Below are 7,174 nucleotides of genomic sequence, written 5' to 3'. Positions count from 1 at the left end.
GTACAGTACTTGAGTAAATGCACTTAGTTACTTTCCACCACTGTACGCACAAGTAATTGAAATGCAAGTACACACGCACGCGCACGAGCTCATCTTTTCTCAAGTCTCTCTCTCTCCCTCCATCATAAAAAAGAATAATTCATTTGCAGCGTGATGTGTCCATATTCATGAGCTGGGCGATATGGAGTGCTCTCACTACATTGTTGTACTGGTGTTACCACATGAATAATAGATGCTATTTTAAATTGTTCACTGTTCTTAAATGTCATCATTAATCTGAACAGGAATCCACGGGAACAAGAATCCACATCACACACTGTGCGCGTGTGCGTGTGCGTGTGCGTGTGCGTGTGCGTGTGCGTGTGCGTGGGTGTGTGGGTGTGTGGGTGTGTGTGTGGGTTTGTGTGTGTTTATGTATGCATGCTATGAGATACCCAGATATGCTCTGTAGCTTTCATCAGTCCCTTGTGCGTTTTTGAGAGATGGAGAGAGAGAGAGAGAGACAGACAGACAGACAGACAGACAGAGGGGGGGGGGGGGGGGGGGTAGGAGTGCATGAAAATGTATAAATAATTAAAGTAAGAGAGGGCCAGAAATACAGAACTAATAAAGGACAAAAAGAGACAGCATTGTGTGAGGACATGCAGGACAAAGACAGTATGGACGTGTAAGTGAAGGAAAAGAGGCGGAATGCTCTGTTTGTGTGTGTGTGTGTGCACACCGTATGTAAGTATGAAGGACAAAGTGTATTTGCTTCCTGTGTGTGGGGGGGTGTGTGTGGGGGGGGGGGGGGGAGACTTTAGCAGCAGGCAGTGATCACAGGGTTGGACTGGGACGCATTCATCAGGACTCTCCACAGGGACCAATAACAAACACTTCAGCGCACACCCAAAACGCACAGGATACAATAATTTATGCAGAGCGGAGTGTGGTGGGGATTTGTGGGGCAGAGGGATGGATTAGAGGCAGCTAGCGCTGTGTGTGTGTGTGTGTGTGTGTGTGTGTGTGTGTGTGTGTGTGTGTGTGTGTGTGTGTGTGTGTGTGTGTGTGTGTGTGTGTGTGTGTGTGTGTGTGTGCGCGCGCGCGGCTTTGTGCGTGTGTGTGTGTGTGTGTGTGTGCATGCGTACACTGCACTGCATGCACTACTTCAAGACAAATTAAATTGCCTGTCTCTGTACAGGTATGAGAGAGAGAATAGTGGTTGTGCATGTGTGTCGCAGACAGAGGCAGTGTAGGAGCGTGTTTGTGTGTGCTTGAAAGAAAGCCAGATAGAGAGAGAGAGAGCTTGTGAAAGTGTGTGTGTGTGCCAACTAATAACACAATAAAAAAACTCAAACAGTGCATTATGAAAGAATAAAAGAAGAAAACCCATATAGCTAGGAGCTTCCAAATCCAAACAGGATCATTACAGATTAGCTCTTTTGCTTGCCGCTCGAGTTGTTAAGTAGTTTATTCCAAAAAGAAATGGCTCTCTGATGTATACTTTTTAATTCACTGCATTGGTTCTGGTTGAGGAAGTCTCACCTGTTAACTCAATATAGGTATTTGAGCACTGACAATATCATGGTTGTTTCATATATTTGTCTCCGCCAGGAGACTGTTTTCGTTCTCATCCTTCCGTGTGTCCACCAAGCTAACATTGGTAAAGCTTCATGTGACACGTGACAATATGTTGAAAGGGTGTGCTTTGATTGGCTAGCGAGACGCATGATGAAATAGAGTCCTATAAATAGGTATATCACTTCAAAAGATCATTTATATCTTTTGAAGTGAGGTGACAGGATTAATCAGGAACAGTACTGGCGGAGACCTGTGCTCCGAGGAGCACATTTTCTAGTTCTAAAGCTTTGTTCAGACTGCAGGGAAATACAATGTGTTCTTCAAATACAGTCTTTATACAACATGTGTGAGTAATGGTTAACCTCATGGTATAGCTGCACACTCGTAGCTGCCCATGCTAGTTTATTTTGGACACAGAAACAGAAAAATCACCAACGTTCTGGACAGACTAAGGTGCCTTCTGCAGGGTAACCACTTACACCAACAGAGGGTTCCTGGGCCCCACTTTGAGAACCACTGATTTTAGTGGTTTATGTGATTACTCCTGGACAGATACAGTATTAGACCAATATTAAGTGGGAATGTAGCAGGTTTTATTTTTCTGCTGGTTTGGCAATTGTGTAGGCATTTGCATACATGGCGCTGTCCATGGTTCTGAATGGAGATACAGAAGACATAACTTAATTTCAGCCTTGCTTTTCCATGGTTGTATGGAATGTGTTTCTATATCAGTGGTTCTCAAACTTTTTCATGTCAAGGACCCCCAAAATGATATGTATTTGGCCGGCCACTCCCATCTCAAAATATTTAGTTCCAGGGACCCCCAGAAGCAAAGATTTGAGTTAAAATTGTTTGCTTTAAAACAATATACATTCAAAGATTTGCACACATTTTCAAGATTTTTCAAAAATAGCAGATCTACAAGCTCGTAGCGCGGCACTCGGTGCCGCGCTATGAGCTTGTATATCTGCTATTTTTGAATAGCCAAAGTGTAAAATAATGCTTTTGAGCTCAAATCAAAAAATGACACAGATGCGTTCCAGGTCTTAATGGGTTAATGACCCTGATGCTGTTCTAACCACTGAGTCATTTCTCAATGGTTATAGAATCATTCTTTAACTTTATTATTTTGTACATTTTAGCAGTCATCGCTCAAGTGGTGAGAATAATTCACACATTCTATTATTTTGGTGATTATACAGTATAGCCGTCATCTCTCAGGGCTTGGAATGGTTCATAAATTGTAGAGAAATGTTAGACCCTGCGTTCCGTAATGCTCCAATTCCCTAAATTGTGTGAGGACACTATAATACTGGCTTCACCGAGTCGACCACCCGCTGTGAAACTAATGTGTTATTTGATTTTGAAACAATAGTCTTATGTTATTATTTAGTCTTTCAGAGGCTATTGCATGGCTAAATCAATGAATCTCATTAAACCTGCCACAAGACCAATTTCAGGTGCTGTCCTGATAATCTGAATCTACCCCACACATATCGCTGTTTCATATTGTGGCCGTGATGCACAAACACATGGAAAACATAGGGTAGGGAATTGTTTGCATCTATAGTCAAAACTCCATTATATTACCATGCACTGGATTGATTTGTAATTTAAAATATATATTTATTTATACAGGCATAACAGAATGATAACCTACAGTTCTGCTGAATCTGAACGTGTGCAAACATTTAGATTCAGTGACTTGCTCTGAGAGAGAGAGAGAGAGAGAGAGAGAGAGAGAGAGAGAGAGAGAGAGAGAGAGAGAGAGAGAGAGAGAGAGAGAGAGAGAGAGAGAGAGAGAGAGAGAGAGAGAGAGAGAGAGAGAGAGAGAGAGAGAGAGAGAGAGAGAGAGAGAGTTTACCAGTGGGTAAATTGTGCGCAATTGTCTGTGACCTCCATACTCCCTCCTCTCCTCCTCTCTACAGGTCTCTCCTCCCTCTCTGCATGTCTCTCCTCCCTCTCTACACTTCGCTCTCCTCCCTCTCTTCACCTCTCTCCTCCCTCTCTTCACCTCTCTCCTCCCTCTCCACACGTCTCTCTTCCTCTCTCCTCAAGGCTCCATGCTGTTGTGCTAAAGCCAGACTAGGCCTGTCAGTCCCCAGGTATCAAACCCAGGACTTATATGTCTTAAAGTTTAAGACAGTGTTTAAGACTTAAACACTGTGCTGTCAGAAGACCACATACACTGCCTCACTGTCTCCATCCTTTAGTGTCTTCTACAGCAACATCTGGTGTCTTAGACGAGAGGCTGCGCAGCCTGCGCTACCACAATTTGCGGGCAACGGCTCGAAAGTACCATAGCGTTGAGGAGAACTCCTTCTAACGCAATGGACCAGAGTTCTAGAGCTATTCACCTGTTTCCTAGGTTGTGTTTTCCACTTCTTGTCGATTTCATTGATATCATTTAGTCTTGCGTTACCAGACTGTTGCCTCCCACAATTTTCAAATGGTTTCCGGCATACAGTCCTGGGACTCGGAAGCTCTGATAATGATTATAATATAAACCGGATGTGGAGCCTCCTCTCCACTTCTGTTTCGTCTTTACAGTCGCACAAATTTATCCTAATATAAATACAAATCATCTAAGTGTATTTAGCTTGCTGCTTAGCAGAAATGGAAATTAAAAAGTAAAATGTAAAGATATTTTAAAATATATTTTCGTGAACGGAAGTGTCAGTTTCCTCTCTCGGATTTTGGGAGTTGTAGTTCCAGACTCTATAGCATTCAGAGATTGTGGAATAGCTGTCTGGCTACGCGAGACTAGATATCATTGGTCATCTGACCAGTTTCATTGGATTTCATTTGATCAAATCGACAGGAAGTGGAAAACACACAGCCTAGGAAACAGGTGAATAGCCTTCCTAGAACCATCTCTAGCTCCACCACTAGCTCCCCAGTGTTTTCAGTCTTTTTTTCAGCGTTTTATTAAAATCCTGTAGCTTCAGGGTATAGTCTAAAAAACCAAAACAACAAGCAAAAGGACGCTAAACATGAACAACCTAAACTTTCCAAACAAATCAAAAAGGAACCAAAAGACAAATCATTGATGTAAAACCTATTAATAAACATGAGGGGAAAAAAGGTTAAACATAAAGGTTAAACCCGGCCTTTTAATCAATAAAACAGTTAGATTATAACGTTTCACGTAGAGCAGTGGTTCTCAATCTTCTTCGTGCCAAGTACCCCAAATTGATATGTATTTGGCCGCGGACCCCCACCTGAAACTATGTTGTGCCAGGGACCCCCCAGAAGCAAAGATTTTAGTTCAAAATGTTCTCTTAAAAAAAAATAGCAGATCTACAAGCTCGAGTGCCGCGCTATGAGCTTGTAGATCTGCTATTTTTGAATAGCCAAAGTAGAAAATATGGATAAAGTGGTTAAAACGATTGTGACGCTTTATTAACTAATTTATCTGGGGACGCCCTGATGGTAATTCCCCAAGAACCCCTGGGGGTCCCCGGACCCCACTTTGAGAACCAATGACATAGCTGACAGCCTGGCTGGGGGTGGAATGAGGAAAAGCCTGTTGGACGCTGCTTGGGGAAAGCCGGTCTTTTAAACCCCTCCCCCACTGGAAGGCTGGCACCAATCAGCTCCCTGGATCAACCTATGCACTCCATCATCCACTCGTCCAATCACCCAATCATCCAATCGGCCGAGCACACCTGCAGCCCCGCACGCACGCACGCACGCACGCACGGCCACGCACGCAGTGGTGGGAAAAGAAGTATTACATTTTTTTACTTGAGTAAAGTATCAATACTGCAATGCAGAAATACTCCGTTACAAGTAAAAGTCCAGAATTCTAAATTGACTAGAGTAAAAGTACATCAAAATGTACTTAAGTACCAAAAGTAGAAAGTGCTCATTATGCAGAAGGTCCTATTTCACACGTTTTGAAATGCATAAATTATAAAAATCTTTTGAAAATAGCATTGCGTTGCAACGCGACGCAATGTGCAGAGTTTCGGCTATTTTCAAATGGCCGATATAGGATTGAAGTGGTTAAAGTAGGTTTTGTGATAATAATCAAAATCTACGGAGTAACTAAAGTTTTCAAATAATTGTAGTGGAGTAAAAGTACAATATTTGCCTCAGAGATGTAGTGGAGTAGTAGTAAAAGTACTGAAAACTGGAAATACTCCAGTAAAGTAAAAATACCTCAAAATTGTACTTAAGTACAGTACTTGAGTAGATGTACTTAGTTACTTTACACCACGCACACGCACACGCACGCACACGCACACACGCACCACACACACACACACACACACACACACACACACACACACACACACACACACACACACGCACACACCAACAGAGAGAGATGTCCACAAACCTACACAAAGGCACAGGGACAACTGGCACACATACATACATATGTGTCATGGCAGTCTAACATGAACCCTATATATTTTCTCCACGCAGCTTCCAACCCTATATGAACCCTATAGCATCCCTATATTCTGGGACTAATATTCAACGAAAAATAGGCAATCTACTATATAATCTACATGGTCACGACAACATGACACGCCTTGAACATCCATATTTAGTGTCGAGCGAAACCAGGAGGAGCTCTCTAGCATATAAAGAGCCCTTGGGAATCCTGTCAACTAAGTATTTAGATGGTCAAAGGGAGGCAGAAATAACCATAAAGCCAAGTGTCACAGCTGTGCTCTCTCTCCACTGGACCAGTGCATATGGTGCACTGGGCCAAACAGCTCTCCATGGCATCCTCACCAAACGGACACTTTAACCAATTAAGACCGGGAACGCATCTGTGTCATTTTCAGATTTCTTTGGCTATTCAAAAATAGCAGATATACAAGCTCATAGCGCGGGCACCAAGTGCCGTGCTATGAGCTTGTATATCTGCTATTTTTTTTATGAAAAATGCGTGCAAATCTTTGAATATATATATTTTTTTAAAGTGAACATTTGTAACTCAAATCTTTGCTTCTGGAGGATTCTACAAATGTCTTCTAAATCTCAACAGTTTTTTTTTGAAAAAACCCTATGTTGCTACATCAGTGGTTCTCAAACTTTTTCATGTCAAGGACCCCCAAAATTATATGTATTTGGCCATGGACCCCCATCTCAAAATATGTTGTTCCATGGACCCCCAGAAGCAAAGATTTGAGTTAAAAAATGTTCGCTTCAAAAAAAATATATATTCAATGATTTTCACACATTTTTACGATCTTTCAAAAATAGCAGATCTATATCTGCTATTTTTGAATAGTCAAAGAAATCTTAAAATGACACAGATGCGTTCCCGGTCTTAATGGGTTAATGTGTGTAGCAGGCTAATGAGGGTGTTCTCCATCGGTCTGTGGTGGCCAGCATTCTGTTCCATGCTGTGGCGTGTGTGCAGAGGGGAGGAAGTGGCATCCAGGCCCGGGAGATGCACACATACGCTCAATAAGATCATCAGGAAGGCCAGCTCAATATTGTTTAGCCTATAGAGTTGCAACGTACAGTAGTTGCAGACTGGTGGATGTGGGACAAACTCAACTCAACTCCATCCTGGATAACCCCTCCCATTCACTCCATGATGAGGCTCACTCCACCTACAGTAAGATGCAGCGGTACAGACTTTCCTTTG

The sequence above is a fragment of the Gymnoscopelus microlampas genome (genome assembly GCF_963454915.1).
Source record: "Gymnoscopelus microlampas genome assembly, chromosome: 3".
NCBI lineage: Eukaryota > Metazoa > Chordata > Actinopteri > Myctophiformes > Myctophidae > Gymnoscopelus > Gymnoscopelus microlampas.
The sequence above is the reverse complement of the archived record's forward strand: the minus strand, read 5'-3'. Positions refer to the sequence as shown.